At 39.2% G+C, this 26,260-nt stretch overlaps 1 protein-coding gene across 1 annotated transcript in view; it reads left to right on the top strand.

Annotated features, from left to right (window-relative positions):
* The first annotated feature begins 15,819 nt into the window (after positions 1 to 15,819).
* Positions 15,820 to 26,260, top strand: part of camta1a (calmodulin binding transcription activator 1a) — a 313,886-nt gene continuing 303,445 nt past the window's right edge. Inside the window, exon 1 of the mRNA XM_060894062.1 lies at positions 15,820 to 15,879. The gene's annotated coding sequence lies outside the window, so the exon portion shown is untranslated. The remainder of the gene's footprint in view (positions 15,880 to 26,260) is intronic.

Below are 26,260 nucleotides of genomic sequence, written 5' to 3'. Positions count from 1 at the left end.
TGGCTGTTTTTTTTTGGTTTGGGTTTTGGGTTGTGGGCGGGTCATGAAAAAAGTGTCATTTGAAGAGAATTACATATAATAACCATCCATGATGTGGAGAAGAATAGAGCTAGGTGCTGTTGTTGAAAGTGAAGTAGTGGCTTATCTCTGTAGCGAATGGGCACATCAATCATAGCGCAATGATTTTTCGTTCATTTTGACCCATAATGGCCCTGTTTCCTCTAGTGCTTTCTGGATGGGATTAGTGATTGAACACTTTAGTGCGACAGACCTCCACAATGTAAGTCGATTGGGTGCCTAGATTGAAAAGTTGCTCTGAAACCTTGTTGTCTTGCCCCCAACCTGTACAACACATACACACATTTATTGCGCTGTGCGCATCTTCATGGCTCAGAGAATGCTACAAAGATGTGTCAGCCAACGTGTAGACAAATTAGTTGACTCTTTCAACTGGTGCATTTCATTTGTGCTGGTGCTTGAATTTTTATTTAATTATTTATTTATGTGGGGATTAGGGGTTGGAAAAATGATAACAGACATATCGTGTTATGTTTGGCTTTTGTTTTTTTTGGGGGGGGATGAAATGGACAGATCCTGTATTGCTTTTGCTCGGAATCTAACTGTATTCTGTTTTTACAATTCGCTAACACCATTAATCATAGACTGAACGTGAAACCTATTGAAATCTGAGGTGTCTGGCATATAAATTTACACCCAGCTCAAGTGAGAATCTTTAGATGTGTTTGGACTTCAGCATGAGAGGCAGAATGACCTTTGCAGAGAAAGATCACACACATTTGATATGTGATAATAACTTTTCAAAGCAATCGTGTGATTAATACGAGAACATGTGGAAAACATGTGAAGGTGCATTTCACCTAGACATGCAAGGAAATTGTGAATTTAAACCTGACATCATGTGATTAATATGACATCTAAGATATCTAAGAGAAACATGTAGAAATGTGAGAAATCACATGTTAGTATAAAACCTCATCAGAAATTAAATTCATATGAAGAAATAAACAAACTGGGGGAAAAGAAAAAAATCTTTCTCCCATGAAATTCATGGGACTTTTCTGTAATAGTAACTTTTACTGATAAGGGTCAAATAAATTCAATTCAACAGTCAAAAAAAACTTTGCTTTGGCACAAACATATGAAAACCCACACAGAAATGCTTGCTCTATTTCATAATACAAATGTTTAGCACATTGCTAGCTTTTTATAAATGTACTCAGAACAAACACAAAGCAAAGTGATACTGATATATTTATATGCACAAAGCAGAGAAAAATTGTATTGAACAATTTAAACGATTGATAGCAACAAGTCCCTGCTTTTGTTACTGACTCACTGAAAATAAAAGAAGAGGGGAAGTAATAAATGTTCAACTTTATCTGTAGTACTCTTTAGATTATGTATGCAAAATGCATCAACATACGATATGATCTACATAACCGGGATGGATGTACTAATTTTTGTGTAGAGGAACGTTGTCAGGAAAATAATACCTAGAGCTGACGCGTCAATTAACAGTAGATCCTTTATCATTTAGAAAACATTCAAGTGCTCCATGCAGGAATAACATCAACCTGATCATTTGAGGAATGTCTTCTTCTTTTAGCCACTACTTTTCAAAACTGGAACATACACCTAGAATCTATGAGGGACAGAACCTTAGGCTACGGTCGTCTCACTCGAATGTGCATTTTGTAATGATTCTATAATTACATGCTGACAGTTAAGCCGACTCTATAGGACACCACTCCAGCACGGTCGTAACGGGAAAGACTGGCTGAAGAAGACTGGCTGGCACAAGAATGGCTGAAATGTACTGAGGCAGGTGCATATGACATCTATGACAGTTCAACTCAGCAGCCATTCACACTGTGCTCAGACTACCTGCTCCATCTGTCCTACATGCACACACACACACACACACACACACACACACACACACACACACACACACATACACACACTGTGTTACAAAGAAAGTAAGCAAGTAGGTAGTTATATGTCTGTATTAAAGAGTAAAATTTGTATTACAAAGTAACTAAGTACATAAGGATGGAAGGAAAGAAGGAAGGAAGGAAGGAAGGAAGGAAGGAAGGAAGGAAGGATGGATTGAAGTTAGAAACGTTAGTAAGTTTGGAAGTAGGTACAATTCTATGTCAGAGCTTCAAACTTAGCAAAGTTAGTATTAGGAAAAAAGTAAACAAGTGCATAAGCAGGTACATATTTAAATAAGAAAGTAAGCTTAGGTGGTAGTCATATGTCAATACGAAGTGTGAAGTGAGGATGTGATGGTCCAGCGGTCAAGGCGCTGGGTCCCTAATCAGAAGGTCGGGGTTCATGCCCACAAGCTGCTGAGACATCTACGTTGGGTCCTTGAGCAAGGCCCTTAATCTCACCTGCTCCAGGGGCGCCGCACGATGGCTGACCCTACGCTCTGACCCCAGGCTCATAATAGCCTGGGATATGTGAAAACCAGGGGAAGTCGTGGCCTAATGGGAGAGAGTCTGACTCTTAACCCTAAGGTTGTGAGTTCGAGTCTCAGGCCGGCCACGACTGAGGTGCCCTTGAGCAAGGGCACCGACCCCCCCCAACTGCTCCCCGGGCGCCGCAGATAAATGGCTGCCCACTGCTCCGGGTGTGTGTTCACGGTGTATGTGTGTTCACTGCTGTGTGTGTGTGCACTTTGGATGGGTTAAATGCAGAGAACAAATTCTGAGTATGAGTCATTTTCACTTTCATACTAAAAAGTCAGTAAAATTAGTATTGCAGTAACTAAGTACATGAGTAGGTACATGATTAAATAATTAAAAATTATTTAATTAATTGGGTATTACAGAAAAGTAAGTAAATACTTACTTTTTTTTTTAAAGGAATATAATGAATTAAGCAAGTACAGAAGTCAGTATGTAAGTAAGTAGGTAAATCATAGTGAGTAAATCAAATCATTAAGCAAGTAAGTAAATCATCAGTATTAAAAGTGTAGTAAGTGTAAGTGTAAGTACAATTTTTGACCAAAGTGCTGTACAAACTGCTATATTTAACAAGACTTTCCACCAGTCTATATAGGGCTTTAAATACATATAAGAAACCTTTATATGCTGAGACTGAGCTAGAAGCTAGTGAATGAAAGGTAATAAAGGTAATATGGCACAGTTTCTGTTCTTCTTATACATAAATACAGTACGTTACAGTAACCCAGATGTTGTGAAATAAAAGCTATTTAAATAAAAACTAAAAATGTTTCTAGGTCATGTGAAGAAAGAAACGGCAAAACTTCGGTTATTGTTCAGAGCTAAAAGAAGTTGCTTTTTACAGCTGCATTGATTTTTCAAATTTTAGCTCTTGGTCAAAAAATTATCCCAAGTTTATTTGAAAAGCTTAAATCTACTTAACTGAGTCCATACCAATGATCCAGATCTTTCTTGGAATATACTGTATAGGCAAGTGTTTTTTTTTTTTTTTTTTTAGATGAAAAATCGTGTTTATTTGTTGTTATTGGTTTGTCATTTTTGTTCTGTATAATATGACAGAACAGGACAGGAAGAGATGTCTGATTTTTCAAATAATGTTTTGTGTTTACACCTTGTAGCAGTGTAACTTTTTATCTGGTGATATGGAAGAATAAAGTGACTTATTGAGTACAGCTATATCAGAGTTTGGGGACTAGTAAGTTGTTTTTTTTACGGTCTCACCCAGAAGAACATAAGGTCCCTTTTGAGTCTACTTCCTTTTAAGATTCTTTCTTTAAGACACAGAATTTTTTTCTTGACATCATCACCTCTGGGTTATTCATTAGGAATATCTAGACCTCTCTAAAGCTGCTTTTTGAGGAAAAATAAAAAATGGTAGAATATTTTTGGTAATTCATTATTTTGAGGTTTTAAATATTCATGCATTTTACTTGTGTTAAAACAAGAAAATGTAGTTAATAAATATTTTTAGACTTTTCATATCTTGGGACATTATGTAAAACCAGCGGATACAGGCTTGTCGATCAAATCCAGTCATTCACTGCCTGGAAGACAAATGTGTTTGTTTATATTATAAGCCCAGGATTAGGTCTGTATGCAGACTACAGATAAATCCTGCTTATTTGCTTTGAAGCTTCTCAGACTAAGTCCAGAACACAAGGGTTTGAATCCGAGTAGATTTAACCCCATCTGTTTTCTCAGAATATTTGCTAATTACTCGTTTATGCATTTTTATTTGACTTCAGACCCGCGGAGACGAACGTGAAGGAAGCTCGAGCGAGTTCACAGTTTGATGCTGTTGGGCTGGGGTGTTTAAGCAGGCACAAACAGAAGCTCGTGGAAGCATATGTGGGAAATGTAAAAACATGTGTGCTCTCATCCTCAGAGAACATCCCTGGTCGATTTGCATATTGCTTAAATTATATACATGTATAATGTCCCACGTGTCAGTGTTCCCTGTAATGTAGCGCTCGCATCAGGACGTCATTATAAACACATCATGTACACAAAGTGAAACAGGAAAATGGCTGGAGAAGAGCTGGCAGTGTTGAAGTCCAGGAGGAATCAAATCATCAAATCATCGCTAGTACTGTGCCAGTTTTTTAATATATTTTTTTCTTTAACCATTTGACATTGTGCTTGATGGCTGAGAAATGAGCATTTAATTACATCACTGATCTGGCTCAGTGAGCGTTAAGCTGGCGTTTTGGGCTCTTCATCCTGACACGCTCGACTCTGTGCCATCTGGAACGATCTTCCGTTGCTGGCCGAAATGCCTTTAAGCTCTTAAAGTTCCTCAAAAACTGCTGAAAGCTGCTGACTTTGAGGAGTGCTGGAATGCTTTGTATTCTGCTCCGTGTCTGAGCTGATCAATAAGTGGCGAGAGAGGCACAAAGGTGTGGAGACCTTGTGACGGAGGCCAGAGTGACTCTGTCATTATCACCTCCATTATGATCCTGGCCTTAATGCTGAGATAGGCTCAGTGAGACTCTGAGACACCTGTCTGTCTGGGTCAACAAGTACTGCAGTGGCTCACGCTGCCCTTTTTATAACATGCTGCTACTGTCGAGCAAAGCTAGACATCAAATGGTGAAAATCTGCTGGCATTGGTTTGGTATTTTATTTATCTGCGCATTGTTTAGGTTTATTTTCAGAAAGTTGGGTGATATGGCAATACGATAGGTATTGCAATACTGTCAATGTTTGATTTTCCCTCCTTTTATTCTCTTTAAATACTCAACAAAATCTTCGAGTATAGGGTTTTCCTGTAACATGTGGATAGGCAAGAAGCGTGAAAATTGAACAGGGTGAATCCAGTACTCGGGCAGATGGCAGGATAATCCATAACCAGGTAACACAGAATAAAAGCTCAGAAATGAACGAGATAAACAAAGCATGGTAAGACTCATGACACATCAGGGTATAAAAAGACAAGCTGATCAAGAGGAGAAACACAGAATAGGTGGACACAATCAACTAACTATCCAGTGAGAGGACGGGTCAGAGAACTCATAAGTCGAAGAGAAGATCTCGGAAGAAAAGCAAAGAATCGCTTGTGGTGGCGGGAACTCGTGCTGAGAGAGGAAGTTTGACATTCGTGTCTTACTAGCAGTTTATTATCAAAGTTTATGCAAACCTTAATATCGTTCAGAAATTACAATAAGACATTTCTGCCATTTTTCTGCCATATTGCCAGCCCATACTGGGAAACAACACCTGCGTCTGCTCATTATCAGTATCACAGCGCTAAAGTTTGTGACAGATCCAAGAAACAGGAAGTGAGTTTTGTATTTTCTTTCAAGAAAAAACGTAAAAAAAAAAAAACACAGCATCAGCTCTAAAAAGGTAATGTGTTATTTTTCTCCCACTTTTCATTAGCAAATGTACATTGAACATGGTGTAGCTGTCAAATTTGAACATCTGTGAACACAAGCTTTGATAGAAAATAAAGTAATATTTGCTGATGCTTTTGTCCATCTAAAAGCAATCCAACTCATTGAGTTTGTTTTCAATTTCCCTCCATGTTCCCTCATAATGGAGATGGAAATCACAGTGATTGTAAAATTATTGGCTAAACCTAATAGAAACGTTCCAATGACCACAATCAGACAAGCTCTGACAAGACCGCTTTAGTAAATACACTTTTGCAGAAAACGATGGAAGTCAGTGAGATCCTGTGCATCTGTTCTGCACAGCGTTATTACAGAATGCTGTTATTACAGTAAAGAAATCAGTGCCAGTGATGAAAGCGTTGTGAGCTGAGTATTTAAAGCCCACAGAGCAGCAGAAACCACATATATCTTAAGGTCTTATGAGGTCTTCCATGACGTTCATCTGCTTATATTCCCTTTCGCCCGTTTTTAGCGTCGGGGCAAAAACACTATAAATGACGACGTCTGTGAAGGATGGTTTCGCTACACACATACACTCTGATGGTGTATTGATTCTCAGTACAATGCTTAAATTGCCTGTCTGCCTTCCAGCTCCAAACACACATGTGACAGCTCCAATATAGGCTAAGGACTGTGCCGAGAGCCCTGGCTCATCCCCTCCAGCACCACGCCTGTATGAGGCCGTAAACGGTGAGCAAGACCACAGAGACAAAGCAAAGAGGAAAAAAAATGTGCCGCTTCTGGCTGTGGGCATGTGTGTGGTTTATGCATAGCAATCTGGCAAGCTGTTAAAAAAAGATCCATTTTAGTGATAAAAGCCAGGGAGAGGGTAAAAAAAAGAGCATTATAAACATTTTAACTTGTGAAGTAAAGCCTTCGGGCTGCTTTTTTGAATGAAAGTGAAGGAAAACAGCATTTGTATGAGACAGTATGCTGGGTGTTAATCTGAGAACAGTCAAACATGCTTTCATTTGACAATACACAGCCGATCTGTGTGAAATATAAAACCATTGTTTTGAAAAGTAAAACCTTATAAGAGAGTGCCTGCAGTATTTATTACATTTTTTATTAAGGGAACTAGCTGGTTTATGGAGCCAAACCATCACTGTTATAGTCCAACAGAACAAATTAACAGCCCACTGGGTCGAATTTTGGGCTTTAGTACTTATAAGGTGTACTCAAATAAACAAAAGAAAACAAAACAAACCCTGAATCCATGATAGCCTGCAGAGTTCATCTTAGATCCATCGTCTCATTCTTTTTGACCGGTTATCTATAAACACGCAAAATACTGGCACACTAAATAACCTGCTGATTTATTCAAGTCTGATAGAGCAGGTTTTGAAGCCCATTAAGGAAGAAATATCACATGACAGTCTGTGGTGTTAGACAAAAAATAACAGTTTAATCATCCTGAAGCGTATTATTTTCATATAACGGCACAGTCTGATGTGTGTTATTCCACCACAGCAGTTTGACAACAATTTTTTTTTACATTTATTATCAAACGTCACATTGAGCTTTTGATCTGTTTTTAGTAGAGATGGTTTGATAACACGTTCTTTTTCAATACCAATATCGAAACTTTCCGTATTAGCTTCTAGCGCTATCTAATATTGTCTCTATTAAGAACTGCCAAGCTTCTAAGTTTGAGTTTTGCCCTGTGATCTGTTCATGTATTTAAACCTTCGTGTATATCTGAGTCATTGAATGGTTCAGTTCCTTTGTGTCCGTCAGCGTAACGATCTTGCCTGTTTGATGTAGATTTTCTGGGTTTGTTTCTGCTTTTCCCGACCATGATTTGTGTTTAACCTGTGTTTAGCATATCGACCTACATGTGCATGTTTTGAGCAAAGTATTTTTGGAATGTCTTCTTTTAGCCAACATACTCACTTGTATTTTTAAATCCTTTCCATAATTAATATAAATAATATATCAAGTAATAATATATCAAAGAATCAAATAAATAAAAGGGGAGAAGAGGCGCTGTATGGGTTAGAGACTGTAGCAGTGAGGAAAAGACACGAGACAGAGATGGAGGTAGCAGAGTTGAGGATGTTGAGGTTCTCTTTAAGAGTGACGAGGATGGACAGGATTAGGAACGAGCACATCAGAGAGATGGCTCAGGTTGGCCGTATTGGGGTCAAGGTCAGAGAGGATAGATTGAGATGGTTTGGACATGTACAGAGGAGGGAGATGGTTATATTGGTAGAAGGATGTTGGAGATGGAGCTTCCATGTAAGAGGTCAAAAGGAAGGCCAAAGAGGACATATAAGGATGTGTTAAAAGAGGACATGAAGGTAATTGGTGCGAGAGTAGAGGATGCCGAGGATAGAGTTATGTGGAAATTGATGATTCGCTGTGGTGACCCCTAACAGGAAAAGCCAAAAGTAGAAGAAGAAGAAGAAGAAGTAGAATCAAAGCAATCCTAGCAAAAAAAAAGAGAGTCATGTCTGGGTATTGGATTGGTGCCATCTTAAAATTACAGTTACATTTAATGTAAAAACATGCATCAAATAAGCTAGATCCTGTTATTACACAGGTTTTAACAGTTTTATCCTTACCAGCCCTTATTTTTCCTGTCTCTTGACATTAATGAGACAAAACCACAACTTGTCATGTGACTGAGACACCTGAAAGCTCAAAACTCTGTCATACTGGGAAACTTACTGACTGTTAAATAAAAGCCCTGATCCTAGAGACTCATTCTATAAATTTTACATAACACACGTTTTTACTTCATCTCTCATTAGTCCCTGTGTAGGAACGGTTCCTATGGGAACAAGAAAATACTCTCACACTCACTCATTTCTACCGCTTATCTGAACTACCTCGGGTCACGGGGAGCCTGTGCCTATCTCAGCCGTCATCGGGCATCAAGGCAGAATACACCCTGGACGGAGTGCCAACCCATCGCAGGGCACACACATACTCTCATTCACTCACGCAATCACACACTACGGACAATTTTCCAGAGATGCCAATCAACCTACCATGCATGTCTTTGGACCGGGGGAGGAAACCGGAGTACCCGGAGAAACCCCCGAGGCACTGGGAAGAACATGCAAACTCCACACACACAAGGCGGAGGCGGGAATCGAACCCCCAACCCTGGAGGTGTGAGGCAAACGTGCTAACCACTAAGCCACCATGCGCCCCTACAAGAAAATACTAGAAGGAGCCAATAATATAAAACTATCCGAGCTGTAACCTTGTTATCTGGCAATGAAACGGTGCTATGGTGTAAATAAGGAATAAATTCACTGAAGAGATAAACTGTTAGAAATAACATGATGATGATGATGATGATGATGATGATTAATTAAAATGTTTTAAATGCTTAATCTATGTTGTCAAAACAAGTTTCTATGTTTCTGTTTACACTTTGAGAAATGTTTTATATGAAAATGAAATTTTGGGATTCCCAAACCGCCAATACTGCAGAGAGCAGACCAGCTGTGTTGATCAGCACTGGGACATTTGCTCAATTAAACGCATACAATTATTCGTCCTTAAAATCCTTCTGAGTCATGTCGTGTTGTTGTGTGAGCTTGCTAGTTGGAATCATTTCCAGTATGGCTTCAGTAATCGGAATGACGACTAACATGCGGGAAAAGCTGCATGACTTGTGATAATCAAACAGCATTTCAATCGGTTTTTTTTTATTATTTAATCGTTCCAACCGTTTTTTGTAAAGCCGTTTAGAAGCATTTAGGGTTTATGTATCTACAATACACAATATGCATGGGGTTATATGGATGTGCTGACAAACTGCTAGCGAAACAGAAGTGTTTAAATCGTGGCTAATCGTCTGCTTTCTGTTTGTTTGCGTCATCAAACAAAATATCACAATACGGATGTTGTCTCAGAAAAGTGTATTGCGACATCACTGATCACGATAGTGATGCAATACGGTCATATTGCACAGCTCAAGAGACCTTTCTGAATTTTTCTTGATGAAGAGTAACAGCGTGTGTGACTTAGCAGCATGGCATATTTAATTTCAGTGTAGTGATATGATAGATGAACAGTGATCAAGTCCAAGACATTAATAAGGGAGAGAAGGATGGATGGCTTGTTTTAGAGAGGGAAAGAGAGCCTGCTTTTTTATTCAGCATTAGGTGAAATCAGGTATCTGCATGCTGCTCTTCTACGATAAGCGATTGTCGGGAATGTAAAAGCGCTCTGAAATAGCTTTCATGAGAGACGTTCTTCTCGGTTAAAACCTTAAATTTAGCATCCTGACCTTAAATGGCACATAATAACCATGCCACTTTGTGGTCTAAATATCACGGATAAAAACCTGTCCTATGGACGACGTCCGCAGATATCGTGAGCTAAATGGCGCTTTTAAGGACAATAAAGTAATGGTTCTTGTGTCATTGAGTGGAAGGTTGCGCCGTCGGTATCTGTGAAGATAGAGGCTCTAACGTTTCTGTTTGCCTCTCGAGCTTTGACCTTCACTAAACTCATTCTCCTCAATTTGCTCTCCTATTACAGCACTTACAATGTTCTGCAATGCCCACTTCCTTAGAGCCTATCTCTGCTGCTCATTTTCCTCGCCCTGATTGAAAGTGAGTGCAAAGAAGTGCGTTTCATTTTATCAGAATCAGACCCACCACACACACACACACAAACACACACACAAAAAAAATAAAAAATACGGTGGTGAGTCTCCAGAGACCAATGCAACAGATATCAGAGTGTGTTGGCTGAAGTTAGAAAATCAGAGGTGCTTCTCAAGGATCTCCGGTTAGGGCACCAACAAAGACAATAGATATTACACGATTGACTTTAGTGACCGTCTGCATTAAACAACAAGGGAAATATTTCAGGAAAACAAAGAAGACAGGGAATAAATGATCTGCTTTCTAGCCCAAGGCATGGTTTACTACCAGAATACCAAGCCTAGAGTTCCACATGGAGCTGGCATGTAGCAAATAGTCTTCTGACTTTGAGTTTGAATGCTTGGTCAGATGGTTGCGACTCATATGTCACTGTCTCGGAAAGAAATATTTGGGAGTACAAACAAGAGAATGGAACTGACGAATGTCTTCAGCGAGTATCGATCAGCTCTTTAGCGAATCCCTACAGAACGGGTAATTGTGTCTCTGTATTCTCTTGTTTTAACAAACTACATTCTGTCTGAAGTGTAAAATAGCACATAGGAGTCCTGGCAGATTTCAGATGAATGTCTGTGTGCAGAGAGTCCATTAATTCAGCAACCCGGGTTTTATTGGAAAACCGCGTTTAAAAGCAGCCTCCGTGTTTGAGTCGACCACATAATTATACATAACCGTAAATGTTTTGATGACTTGTGTCTCATCAGAAAATTTGCATGTCTCCCTGAAGTGTAATTTGTCTTTGATGAATTAGCGACGCCTTTTTTTTTTCTTTTTCCGTTCGAATCTGGTTCCCTGATCATGGAAAGAATTTCATGTGTTATTTGAGGAAAGGAAAAAAAAAGCGGTGTTTCAACTAAAGGGGAAGATCAATAAGAAATTCTCCATAACTGTGCTAAGTCTGAGTGTGAAATTAACAATATTCCCACACGGACACTGTGAACTTAAATCTTCTACTGGAAATAGGGAAAATGTATTTGAAAGTATCAGTAACCTCAATGAAAGGATTTGTCATTTCCTGTTTTTTCGTTTTTTAACAGGAGAAACTTCTGTAAACTTCAAAGTCTTAAGTTTATAGTGTAAGCGATGTCTGTTTGTTGTCACGCCAACACCGAATGATGGTGTTCTAGCAATACTAGCATTACAGCACCATACTAAGTAAAATCAGCCCTAAATCCAATAAACTCCTTCCTTATCCATCCATCAAGTCATAGTTTTGTTTTACAGTCTGGTAAATCAGGGTTAAATTAAGGCAGGCTTTACTTATTCCAAACCATTCGCCAACTCGCTTCAACAATGATGGAGATGTTTAAGGCGCACCAGCAATCGCTCATTTGTCACAAAAGCAATCATGCAGCGTTTGAGCGAAAGATTGACACAAGTGTTGTTTGGAAAAATTTACTTCAACCAAATTTGGCAGCGTGATGGTTTTTATAATGTCATTTTAGAAACAAAATTTGTCCAAGAACCTTTCCAAAAAAAAAAAAAACATTTTTGGCTGATAAGCATTTACGCATTTTAAGAGTAAAAAAATAGAAATATTTGAAAATATTTGAAAATATTAGTGGAAATAATTCACTTTATCCGAAAATGAAGTAACTTGAACCAACACGCAATATTTGTCTGTAAAGTTTTTTAAAAATGTGCAAATATGTAGTAAATAAAACAGTGGCGTAGCTCAGAGGGTGGAGTTTGGTTTTTAAACCCTTCCTACATTTTTTTCCAGTTTTATGTGGTTAATCGTGTATAATTAACGATACACACACACACACACACAGTGCTGGTAGCACAGTTACTTCACAAACCCACGTTATTCAATGTCACATAAGATTTTGTTCGGTAATGATGTTCATAAAAGGTCATCGGTGTCAACGGAGTCATTATATTTACGATTCCATATTTAACCACTCTGAAGCTGCGAATGACCAAATGAACGAGTTTGTGTAATCACAGTTTATTCTCCAGCAGCTGTTGAGAAACAAGATGGACCAATCAGGATTGTGTGATTTTTCCCGTTTCTGTCTGAAAGCCGGAGAGAGATGAAGTCGAGGTTTCTCTGATTGTGGAGAAAATGAAGCAGGCTTTAGATCTGGTTTTATAAGATAAATGTTGTTTCCTTCCATTACAAGAGTTTTCTTTGAATTATTTTCAGTAGAAATGTCGTAAAGATGTTTTATGGCACTGTTGTTAATGTGGCATGTTATCAGTATATCACTGCACCTTCTGATGTGCATCATCCACCCAGAGTACACAAACATGTCACACTTCTTAATTAACTAGTGCAGAGCACATGGAGATTTTATTTAGTATACTCCCTCACCCTCATCCCCATTTCTTGATTAATTCCTGGCTACACTACTTGCATTTACAGAAGAAGTGCTGGTGTAAGGGATCATATAGAATTATGATTTCTATTATACATACCTCATGTCTGAATGTCTATAATTATTTAAGAGAAATGAATAGGCTTAAGACCTAAAAACCTACATGTTGAATTTCGCACTGTGCCAAACCCCGGGTTTGAGTCATTCTGAACCCCACTTATAACCCCGGGTCCCGGAACAAATAATTCACTCTTGTAATTTAAAAGCAGGGTTATCACAGCTTTATACCTGGGTTATGAAACCCTGCTTCAAAGCATGGCTTTTGGAGCATTTAACCCCACGTTGTGGTATCAAACATGCACCGTTTTAAATGTGTGGTATTAGATCGTTACAGCATCCAGTCAGATACTGAAAAATGTGTGTTTCATATCAAATGAAATCCTGAACATCACAGACGTGCATGCTGCGGTGAGGGGGAAATGTGTGAGACACAGGAATATCAACGCAAGCTGGATAACAACAGACGCCTGGTCTACTACATGACAAACTTAAAAAGAACACTAAACATTAAAAAGATAACAAAGCCGAGCGGGTGCAGAACAGCAGACAACAGGAAATCTTTAATTGTTCATAGTGTGTGAACAGGTGTGTAAGGGTGTGTGTGAGGGTGTTTGTGTGTGTGTGTTTGTGTGTAAGCGATTGTTTCCTGCAATGGACTGGCACCTCATCCAGTATGTCCCCGTATCCCCTGGGATTAACTCCAGTCTCCCTGCGTTCTGTGTAGGAAAAGGGGCACAGAAAATGATATTAAAATTTGTATGAATATCACGATTCAGTATTATGTATTCAGTATTATCTGTTGCTTTCTACACGTGGAGTTTTGTTCGATTTAAGGTCCGAACACGTCATTTATGGCTGCACAAAATCCTAATTTTTATTATTATTATTATTACATTTGTGATTTACTTCTAAAATGTTAACCTATAGCTCTTTTTTTTTTCTGCTGCGCTACTGTTTTGTGCTAATATTGAAAAACGGTCTCTCATTGCTTAAGAAGAGTGTCAGCATGTCAGTAAGAGGCTTTTCTCTCATTGTTCTCTATTTAATCTAAAGTATCAATTAGATTCGACTCTGATTCACTGAGCATGAATGAATCTCTCCGTGATAATTAAATCGGTTGACAAAACATACTCAGAACAACAAAAAGATGGACAGAACGAATGCAGAACGATCCGTTTTCCATTTCAGTTTTATTTGATCGAGAGCCTGCGTCTTTTTGTCAAACGATTTTCTGTAAAGCCTTTTTATTTTTTTTTCAGAGCTGCATTATTGTAATTAAAAGAGGATCTTTGTCCTACACGCTGGTCACATGCAATTATCTGATCAGCCATTCATGTGTCAGCAGCGCAGGGCATAATATCATGCAGAGATAGGTCGAGAACTTCAGTTAATGGTCACATCAAACATCCGAATGAGGAAAAATGTGATCTCTGTGTCTTTGCCTGTGGCATGCTTGTTGATGCCAGATGTTGGAGTATTTCAGAATCTGCCAGGATTTTTCACATTATCACATTAGTGGTGCAAAAAAAAACAAAAACAAACTAGTGAACGGTAATTCTGATTGGAAAAAAACAGTTTTGGGAATCTGTACCGTGCTAGGACTAGACCCTGATATGACATGATATGATATGATATGACATGATATGATATGATATGATATGATATGATATGATATGAAATGATATGATATGATATGATATGGGGGGGCACGGTGGCTTAGTGGTTAGCACGTTCACCTCACACCTCCAGGGTTGGGGGTTCGATTCCCGCCTCCGCCTTGTGTGTGTGGAGTTTGCATGTTCTCCCCATGCCTCGGGGGTTTCCTCCGGGTACTCTGGTTTCCTCCACCGGTCCAAAGACATGCATGGTAGGTTGATTGGCATCTCTGGAAAATTGTCCGTAGTGTGTGAGTGCGTGAGTGAATGAGAGTGTGTGTGTGCCCTGCGATGGGTTGGCACTCCGTCCAGGGTGTATCCTGCCTTGATGCCCGATGACGGCTGAGATAGGCACAGGCTCCCCGTGACCCAAGGTAGTTCGGATAAGCGGTAGAAAGTGAGTGATATGATATGATATGATATGATCTTCTGTTGTTGTTGTAGCCCATTGGTTTTGATGATATGATGAATGTTCTGAGATGCTTTTCTGCTCCCCACGGTTGTAAAAAGTGATTATTTGAGTTACCAAAGCCTTCTGCACTTTCTGTTACACTAGCTGTTCATAAAATCATTTTAAAACAGATGTCCTGGATGACTTTGACGATGTTGATCTTTCACTTTCCCCTTGATGACTTTATATAGTTAAAGCACACAGAGCATCACATACTCATCAACAGGTACAAGTCTATTCCTTTGGGGCTCCTCACTGTTTCTGTCCTGATAATTACTGATACTGTGAAACACTTTCATTGCAGTTTATGTGTATTAGTCAGTATCTGTTTGAGTGCACATGCAACCACGTATGTGTCATTTTGTGTGTGTGTGTGTGTGTATCTGTGTTACAGCTTTGCCCTGGCATGCTGTTTAATTCACCTAATCTTCTTGAGAGGTTTCAAATGTGCAGACCTGTAATTTATGGCCCTTGCCTCTGGTGAGAGATGATAAAAAGATGCTGTCTAATTTTGTGAACACTTCACTCACATAGTCACTATCTCCTCCCGGAGCATAAATTTATTAAAAGCAGAGTAGAGCAAGAGAAAAAGAGAGAGAAAGGACACGACAAGGTGTTTGTCATCTCACCTGAGTCTCTCCTAAAGCCCTCGGAGGGTTAAAGTAAGAACACACAGTGAATTTTAGAATCCTGAGCGGCCTCACTTTTGTCTGTAAACAGGAAACAGGACGTTCATTTTGAAAACATTTCAGAGTGTGTATTAAAGTCTATTGACCACACCTCATTGCTTTATTTTTTTCCACAGACATCTATGCAGCCGCCATATTGGTTTTCCTGTTTATGTTGACCTTGACTTCTGACCCTGACCTCCTGCATACTCTTGGTAACCATTTCATTTTTTATTTGAGTTTTTTTTTCTTTTTTAAACTTTATATCATCATTTTGTTATTAAAATCATCTTACTTTTTTGTTTTAGCCCTTTATCCATCATTTACATCTGTCGATGCTAATTCTCAACTCCCCCTTTCTTTTGTTCCCTTAAGATTTAACAAGTTTAACAAGTTTGTACTTTTGAACTTGTTTTTAAATTCATCCGTGTTGGATACATGTGCAACAATCTTTTCCATTTGTTTAAAAAAAAAAAAAAAAAAAAAAGATTAATCTTGGAAAGTTGCAGAGAATTGGTTTTAAGTGTTGTATATTAATATAGTTGCTCATTCCCAATGCTGACCATTTGACTTTTTTTCGTAACCTCACTTATGGCCCAGATTTTTACAGTAAGTAAAAAGTTTCTGTGTTTACGGATATTAAAACAAACAGTTTTTTGTATATTACAGCAGATCTTACAGTAATGCAAACGATCTACATAATATAGGGCTCGTATTGGTTATTTAACAAAGAAAAACATATAATCCATGATATGGTGGGGTTTAAAGTTGTTTCTCTGACATTTGTAGAAGGGTGTTTAGTGTCAATACTTTGTCACACTCTGTTTTGCTACCGGAAATAATATTTCTTATGATAACATTTCTCAGAAATATAATTTTTTTCTTATGTTATACCTCTGTAAGTCTGGATACATTTTTAGAAATATGTAACGATCTACATTTATAACACTCTATAGCCAAAAGTTTGTGGACATCTGACATCACACCCATACGTGCTTGTTGAACGTTCCATTCCAGATTTAGTCTCTCTTTTGCCGTTACATTAACCTCCACCCTTCTGGGAAGGTTTTCCCGTAGATTCTGGAGAACAGCTGTGGGAAGTTATGATCATTCAGCCACAAGAGCATTACTGATGTCAGGCCCTAATGACAGATATACGCCGTTCCTGTTCTTGAAGGTGATCGGCGGGGTTGAGGTCAGGGTTCTGTGCAGCCCAATAGTGTTCTTCTTCCTCGCTTTGTGCACAGAGGCATTGTCATGCTGAAACAAGATAGAGATTCTTGGTTTTAGGCATACAGAGACATACAGAGACTTTCTGGTAGAAGTTTGGGGAAAAATGACAATTGGGTGAACTGGTCAGCTGTCCACAAACTTAGTGTAGAAAAAAATTCAATTCTGTTGGTCAGGGATGTTAAAGTTAATTGTTTTATTTATTTATTCATTTTACTTTATTCTGCATTGCTCTTTATATGAATGTTTCATGAGATTATTGACTTCGTTCGAGTATAAGGTAAGCACTGCAATTTGATATGACATGCATATTATACTGTATAAGGGTAATTTGAGTCATTTGTTGTTTCACAGTGGTGTAGGTTTATATTAAATATATCACAAAATATGACAGTATTAAATAAAACAACACTTTTAATAAATGATATGACAAATATGATCTAAGCGATAGTAATACAAAGATCAATAAGTACTTTTAGGTGTATTTTGTCTCTTTTGCATGGTCGGTTCCCGGGCCGTCGTTCCTGCTGGAACGGCGCGTGCCCTGGTCTTCACGCTGTGGTGGGTTCAGCGAGGGTGGAAAGTTCATAACAAGCCTGAATCCATGAAAGACTCAGCAGGTGATTTTTATAACCTGCCTGCCTAGTTGTTTGTTAATGGATATGACCTTCAAAAAAGCATGGGCATGTCATTTTATAGCTTGTGCCTATGAATACAATTGTTGCACACATGCAGAGAAAAAAAAATGAAATAGTCATGGAAAAGATATTTCAGCAGCTCTGAAGTGACACATTTGATTGTAATGGCAGTGTTAGTTTTGACACACAAAGACACACATATTCCAGGTGTATAAAGTAGATGAATTTTTCACTTTAAAGAGTATTAAAGGTCTATTCATTGTCTCTTTCATCAGTTAGCTAGCATACAGGTGACTTTGTAGGGAAATCGTTTCAGAATGATATTCAGTTCCTAATCTACACGAGTCATTATTGCACATGAACAAGATTGAATTTCACAATATTTAAATCCCACCACTGTCCATGCACTGGTGGTGGGATTTAAATATTGTGAAATTCAATCTACAGTTAATATTCATTTATCTAGATGGAACCTTATTTTGTTAAATATCAGTCTGTTTATTATTAGTCTTTGATAATGTGGAAGAGACACCATACACGTCCCTGGGAATAAATGCTATAATAGAAACCTTAACGTATAAGAACAAGCGCATAAATATTAACCTATGATCTGATTTGCTGCTGCTGTCAGAGTGCAGAAACTTGATCAACACCTTCTGGCCATTAAGATTTGAGAATTCAAGAGTGTTTTGGTATAATAAGGGTATTTGTAGGAAATTTGTTGTCAGTTGCAGCCAAAAGAAAAGGATGTGCACAGCACTGAGTTTATTACTCATGCCTTATTCAGTCCACCTTGTTCAGTCTGAGCGTTACGTGTCACTGTCTTATTCTTGTCTGCCAAAATACAGGCAGGAAGAGGTCAGTATGTAAGCAGCTCCACTCTAGTGCGTAGTAACAAGATTCGGTCATCCTGACTGACCCTAGACTTGTTTCTCCTCCTGCTACCGACTGTCCAACATGACGAGCTCTGCCCACCACCCTGCTCCTGCTCGCTGTTGCATACTAGTCATGAGTGACCAGGGTCAAGGGTGTCCTCGTTCTGCTTTATCGGATCTGAGCTAAGCTGAGCTGACTTAACCCAGAACTCCAATCTGTTGTTCTGAACCACACATATTCACACACGTCTTGTTTATGTCACTCTCATTAGCATGGTCTACACACTTTGATTGGCCTTTCTGGATCTCACATGGAGTGGACAGTGGAACTGTGTCTCGGTTAGACAATTCTCATCTGGAATAGGAGGAATCCTAAGGCGTCATCCGCCGCCCTCTGCCCTTTAGTGAGATAATCTACAAACAAGTTGGCCTTTTGATTAATGTAGTACTCTCAATCTGACTGCCTTCAGATGGAGTCCCTCGCACATGGAATACCAAACAGAGAGCGTTCAATAATGAGCGAATGAAAAAAAAGTAAATCAAAGGAATCAATCTGTTTCTTTCTCACTGAACTGGAGCTGAAAGCAGCGGTGTATCACAACACAACACAAGACAGCTCCAGTCACCGCCACTCCAAAGCCTAAAGATAGGGCACGTGCCGCACCCGAAGAGTTGCATTAAAAATAATGCCCTATATAAGATCCAATCTGCGTCATGAGGAGCACCTTTTAAAATCTCATTTATTTCTGCAGCGCAAGTAACGCTGCCATGCAAAGGTCGTCAGCTTTGTTTTTGCACTCAGAGGAGAAACAGTCCCTGAATTGATTTGAGACGAGCACTGACACAATATGTGGGTGGAAGAATGTGCACAGCGAAGAGGGAACAGGGGATGGAAGTGGAGATTATGTGCAGACCCACAGAGGTTTGGAATACAAATGAACGCTGCAGGATGGGATTGTGGTTCAGAGGTCTGTGGCGCAGGTTGGGCATGCTGCTGTGCCATCCTGCCTCAGGGCCAAATAAGTTGAACAGACCGAAACTCAATTCTTACATGATGCTCTTTTTTTGTGCTTTAAAAAAAATAGATGCACAATGTACGGGAGTGAAGGATTGGAATATTTTTTAAACCAGCTCTTCTGGAACGCTGTGGAGAGAAAGCATTTGCTCCATTTAATAGAACCCATTAATTGGATAATTAACAGTTTGTGGAGTTTAATCCCGACTCCTCTGTAATGTGTTGCACATCCTGCCCATTGATCCTTTTCATGGAACGTGAACTGGTCAATAGATGTGATCAATGGCTTCACATAAGCATATCACAAAAGTCCCCTCAACCACGTGAGCTATTTTTTTTAACCTTCATTATGACGTATACCATTTGTTTTATTAATTCCTCCTTCCTGATACCGAAGCGCAGCCTCCTTCCCCTTGCCCAAACTGTTTTGTTAACACCAGTGTTAGATTTCAAGGTTTCATTAGATGTCACTCAATTAAAAGAACATTATGGCTTGAATACAGGGTTGCCATGGTTGCTGCGCTGGAGCTGCGTACTGCTCTTTAACCATAATACTCTAATGAAAAATCCCACACAGGGCCCAGTGAAAGTTTCATGACAAATTAGAGACAGGCACAGACTTCCCTCTCTGATGAAATTAATTAAAAAGACGTGCATTAGGAAGGGAGGGAAAGGTGTCACAGAGGACTCGGTGTGATTTGAAGCCAGACAGCAAAGGATTAATCCAGCTCACCTAATATCCACTACGATGGCGCTGCCTGGGTAAAGAACAGGTAAGAACCAGTGAGGCACATGTATTCTCTGGTTAATTCAAATGTTTTAGCTACAGCTTCCTCAAACTTGCATTGATTTAAGAGCCATTTGCATGATACAATTCATACACAGGAGGTTTCTCAGAGCTTCAGTTTACAGATTAAAATATCGTCAAAATTGAGAATAATCATTAAAATTTTCTAACCAATTTGTTAGGACCAGTTACATGGGACTCTTTGGTGTATGCCACTATGCTTAGGTTTAAAAATACATTAAAAAAATAATAAAAAATCGGCAACACATTATTGAAAGGATACCGGCATATAGCCTTTATAACACTTTCATGAACAGAACATAAATATTTCATGAAGAAATACTGTAAAATGTATGAAAGCTAATGTCAAAACTCCTGAGGTGACATTTGAGGCTTTCTGTGACTTTTTGTTTCTGTCATGTATGAAAATATTTCCACGTATTCATTTCAGAATGAGTGGGGACTTTAAACCTCACAACATGTAGTATTACACAATTGTGTCTATTAATCTGTGAAAAACCACAGTGTGAGATTTATTTGTGCTTTATTGTGATCCTGTGAACGAGCCACACCAACACAGTACACCGTAAGACATCTGACTAATTCTACAGGTAGGATTGGTCACATGACATGATAGAAAAGAATTCTACAGGTAGGTTTTAGGCCTCCCTTACACACTGTTGCTTGTTTTTGTTGTTGTTTTTTTGATTACCGAGACCGTTTTAAAATGATAGATAAAAAGTCCCAACTGCAAAATTTTAACTCACACTTGAGAGAGAGTGAAAGTCGCAGTTGTGTGATATTAACTCGCAATTGCAAGATATAATAATATTTGCATAATATATGCATGACATTTTCTCATACATGGTAAAAGCAATGCTCCACAGAAGAGGAAAGATTGCTAAATTATCATTTTGGTTTGACCGAACAAGATTTTTAGAATTATTTTACACAACAAGAGACGAAACCTTGGATCAAAGAACTTGAAAAACACTGAGAGATTAAATGCCTAGAATTATACAGGCAAAAGTGTAGGCAAGACTTTGTGAAGACTTCGGTTTGAATGTCTGGGAGTCTGTGAATGTCTTTTGACTGCACAGGGAACATTACATTTATTATATGGGCTGACTGAGGATTCTGGGATATGAAATCTGTGGTTGTTTGCTGTGTTAGTTGTGAGTTTTGCAGTGATGGTGAAGCAGAAATAATATAACTGAGTACATTCATGATGGTTTAAGAAAGTTGTAGAATGTGCACATAGTGCTTATTAAGGGTGTTTTGGATGTAAATTTGATTAGCGATTTAATTTAAGAACATTTTTCATTTGCCTGGCATTCTAAATACCTGAAGTTTGATGGTATACAGTCATTTGGTTGGCTTCATGAATAAATGCACCGGAGGTATTGAAATGGTGCTTCATTACCACTAGCACTTCAGTTAAGGAACATTCAAATTCCAGGCTTCTGTGAACATCCTGGAACGAAAAAAGACAAGGAGAAAGTGGAATGTGCTGCTATTATAGACTAAATCACAACTGCCATCATGAGGTTAAACAATACAGGCAAAACAATCTTATACCAAACTATTCAGTAATAATCCCAATAATGCACTGAAAACATAAATTCTTGAATTAAAATTTAAGAAAAAATTTGTGTAATAAGAAATTTAATGACTAATTTAATGACAGTGATGTGGTTGATTGGAAAAAAAAAAAGAATATGAAATAAAAAATATTATTTTATTACTTCCATACACAATCATATACAGTACGAGCTGCAGTAAAATGCATTATGATTGTCAGAGTTATAATAAAAGAGTCAAATGAACAATAGAATAGGAATAGAATAGTAATTTAAAACGAATGGAAATTAAAAGTAAAATAAAGGGCAACACCTAGAGCTTGGACTTTTCTGGACTTGTTCTGGAGGTTTTTGCACATCACCATTTGCTTATATGAGTTCAACCTGCACACATATGTACTTAAATTCAACCTTGACCTTTGTAATTGATTCAAGTGAATTGTAACACATATTTGTTCTCATATTAGTTCCCTAAAGTTGAAATAAAACGCTGTACTCAGTAACAGCTAAATCTACCTTATTTTCCCCGTACTACACACCATACTGTATGTGTATTTTATGTGCTATCAGATGAGAAATTCCTGTGTTTCTCCTGCTGCTTTCATGTTTTGTTTTTTTTTTTTTTATAGCCTGTGCTGCTTTACTAAATGGCACACAGCTGGCACATTGACCTATGGATTGATGGATGGTTTGGGATCTACCGTAGCACAAGGGGCACATTGCAGATGGGCTTTTCAGGTCATGGGTTTCAGTTGAGAACGAGCAGATATGAGTACGTGCCATTGTTTGGGAGAACATGTCATACACATGCTCCGTGGCACATCGTTCTCTTCTGCCATGTTTGAGTGCCACATTTACACTATATGGACACTTATAAAAGGGAGATCATATCGTAATCATAAACTTGCATTTGAGAATGTGTGTGTGGCAAGAGAAGAGGAATTACTGGAAGGATGCCATTGCCTTCAAAAAGATAATGAAAGAAGTGCTAGTTGAAGTGTTTCCTGAATAAGTAGGTCTTCAACCGCCGCTTGAAAATAGCCAGTGACTCAGCTGTCCGGACCTCTAGGGGAAGTTCGTTCCACCACCTTGGTGCCAGTACAGAGAAGAGTCTTGTAGTATACTTGCCTCTTACCCTGAGAGATGGTGGAACCAGTCGAGCAGTGCTGGTAGATCGGAGGGTGCGGGGTGCAGTGCGAGGAGTGATGAGGGCTTTGAGGTAAGAGGGAGCTGGTCCATTTTTGGCTTTGTAGGCCAGCATCAGTGTTTTGAATCTGATGCGTGCAGCTACCGGAAGCCAGTGGAGGGATCGCAGCAGCGGGGTGGTATGAGAGAACTTTGGCAGGTTGAAAACAAGCCGGGCAGCTGCATTTTGGATCATTTGCAGAGGACGGATTGCGTTCATAGGTAGACCTGCCAGCAGTGCATTGCAGTAATCCAGTCTAGAAATGACAAGAGACTGAACAAGTACCTGAGCAGCCTGTGTGGACAGAAATGGTCGAATCCTTCTAATGTTGTAGAGAAGAAACCGACATGAGCGAGTCACATTAGCAACATGAGAGGAAAAGGACAGTTGATTGTCCATGGTTACCCCAAGGTTGCGAGCTGTGGCTGAAGGGGAGATCAGATCGTTGTGCAAGGATATAGCAAGATCATGACCTGGGGATGAATCACCTGGGATGAAGAGCAGCTCAGTTTTGCTAGGATTAAGCTTTAACTGATGAGCAGTCATCCATGATGAAATTTCTGCCAGACATGCAGAGATCCGGTCAGAAGCTGTGGCATCTGCGGGTGGGAAAGAGAAGATAAGTTGTGTATCATCAGCATAGCAGTGGTAAGAGAACCCATGTGAGGAAATAACTTCACCAAGAGAGTGAGTATACAGGGAGAAAAGAAGAGGACCAAGTACTGAGCCTTGTGGGACGCCAGTGGAGAGTCTGCGTGGAGCAGATGTCACTCCCCTCCATGTTACCTGATATGAGCGTCCTTCCAGGTAGGAAGCGAACCATTCCCAAGCTGATCCGCATATCCCAAGACTCCTGAGGGTGGCTAAGAGAGTCTTATGGTTGACCGTATCAAACGCTGCTGAAAGGTCAAGGAGGATAAGGACAGATGAGAGATTGGCTGATCTAGCAGCATGTAGTTTCTCAGAGACATCTAAAAGGGCTGTCTCTGTGGAATGAGCTGCTTTAAAGCCAGACTGGTTGGGGTCTTGGAGGTTGTTCTGTGAGAGATAGACAGACAGTTGATTAAAGACAATGCGTTCAAGAATTTTTGAAAGAAACGAGAGAAGTGATACTGGTCTGTAGTTACTGATGTCTGATGGATCCAGAGCAGGTTTCTTCAGGATGGGAATAACCCTTGCTCTCTTGAAGGTAGTTGGAACCTGACCAGATGCTATGGATCTATTGGTGATAGTTGTAATGAAGGGCAGAAGGTCTTGCGAGATGGTCTGCAGCAAAGTGGAAGGGAGTGGATCCAATGGGCAGGTGGTAGGATTGCAAGACTGGATGAGTTTTAGAATCTCTTCTGCTGTTACAGTTGAGAAATGTGACAACAAAGGTGTAGGGGAGTCCATACTCTGAGATGTAAGTGCAGTCGGGGCTGAAGTGAAGGTCCGGCAGATTTCCTCAATCTTCTCCTGGTAGAAAGAAGCAAAGTCTTCTGCAGTCAGGGAGGATGAAGAAGGTGGAGCCGGGGGGTTGAGCAGAGAAGAGATGATGTTGTGGAATTTCCGAGGGTCATGTGAGGAAGCTTCAAGCTTTTCCTTGTAGAAGGAAGTCTTGGCAGAAGTCACATCTGAGGAGAACTTGGCCATGAGTGTTCGGTAAGAATCAAGATCTGCATCAAGTTGTGATTTCTTCCACTTTCTCTCTGATGATCTTAGCTCTCTTCGATTGTTGCGCAGCAAAAGTAGAGCAGGCTCTCCTAGGCCTAGGCCTGATTCCTCTCTGGCTGAAACACAGTCATTACACGCTGTGTCTAATCAGAACTGTGTCTGATTTATGATTTCCTGGTGTAGAATGTGCTGGCAGTGTAAGATACAGTATGTAGACAGGTTTTAAATACACAGTGGAATGGTAAAAGGGACTGAGCCTCATCTGCATGAACACAATACTGCTGAGGCATCTCAGATGAAGATGGAAATGAAATGGAATAATCTGCTTGACCAGCGCTAAGCCCGTCTCTCCTGTGGCACACTATTGATTTTTGCTTTGGCTCTGAATTTCTCAGCAAGGATTTCTGAAGTACCACGTTTTTATTATTATTAAAGAGAAGCTAAGGCAACTAAGGTGCTAAATTTCGTCATATTATTGTTTTTGTCTTAATCTGTAAAAATACGTCTAACACTTGTACCTTTAAAACATGGAAACTTAGATGGAAAACTGACTTAACTGCTGCTCTGATGTATTCTCTCCATATTTTTTCTATTTAATAATAATGGGTTTAATCCCCCTCCAAGGGATGTTGAAAGTATGAGATATGTTTATAACCAAACCCCATTGACTCGTTGTCTGTTTTTCTGTTTTAAACATGGTCTTTAATTCTGGGGAACAGTTTTAATTGTCCTGAAGTTATGTTACACTTTAATTGCATTCTGGTCAAACTTCATTCAGCTGTTTATGTTGAACAGATTTAGGGATTTTACAGCAAATCTTGTGATTGATCTTGATTCATATGTGTCTATTTAGTGTACATTCATTAAATATGGAAGTTGTTTTTCAAAGGACATACAGGTGACATTTGCAGGGATATGACTGTCCGTGTGAAAGAGAAGCTATATCCTTTTTCTTATAAGTGAAAACGATAGAGTTTTCTGGCACGATGCTTGGATATAGATGTACACAGTGTATGTAGTGACTAGGAGATAGATATGGGCCTTGATCCTAGAGAATTGAATGTCAGTTTAAAGGAAGCGTATAGGACAAAGAATTCACCAAATGTTCAAAGATGAAGGATAGATGTGTTCTCTTGCTGTGTCTAAACATCCAAGCATGACCTTTATTGTGACAGGAATTTTGAACAGTTTGATGTTTGTCTTTTGATAAGACTGCAAACACAACCCAGACATTATTTTAAAGGATTCTAGAGTTTGTGTCTTGTTTTGTTCGAAGTACTGATCATGTATCAGTTCATGATTCTGAAATGATCACGCTGGCTGAGTTGACTGTAAATGGCTTTAAATCAGTTTGTCATATGTTTAAGAAGCTCCACATGGCATTTGTCTTTTGTAAGTCCCACCTTAAAACACAATTAGCTGATCACTATGTTTGCAAAAATAGCAATGTTCTTCACTCCAGGTCTTTCAGAATCTTACACTGATGCATGCATGCATGGATTTACGGTACTGGTGTCACCATAAGCAGCTGGCAACCTTCATAACTAGCCAATCAACTTGACCTCAACTCCTAATACACAGATACGGTTTACAGTAATGTGTATTAGCTGCATGGTCATATCTATAAAACCA

This window comes from Tachysurus vachellii, chromosome 19, assembly GCF_030014155.1.
Source record: "Tachysurus vachellii isolate PV-2020 chromosome 19, HZAU_Pvac_v1, whole genome shotgun sequence".
In the NCBI taxonomy this organism is placed as follows: Eukaryota; Metazoa; Chordata; class Actinopteri; order Siluriformes; family Bagridae; genus Tachysurus; species Tachysurus vachellii.
Note: the sequence above shows the minus strand (reverse complement) of the source record. Positions and strands in the feature narration are given on the sequence as shown.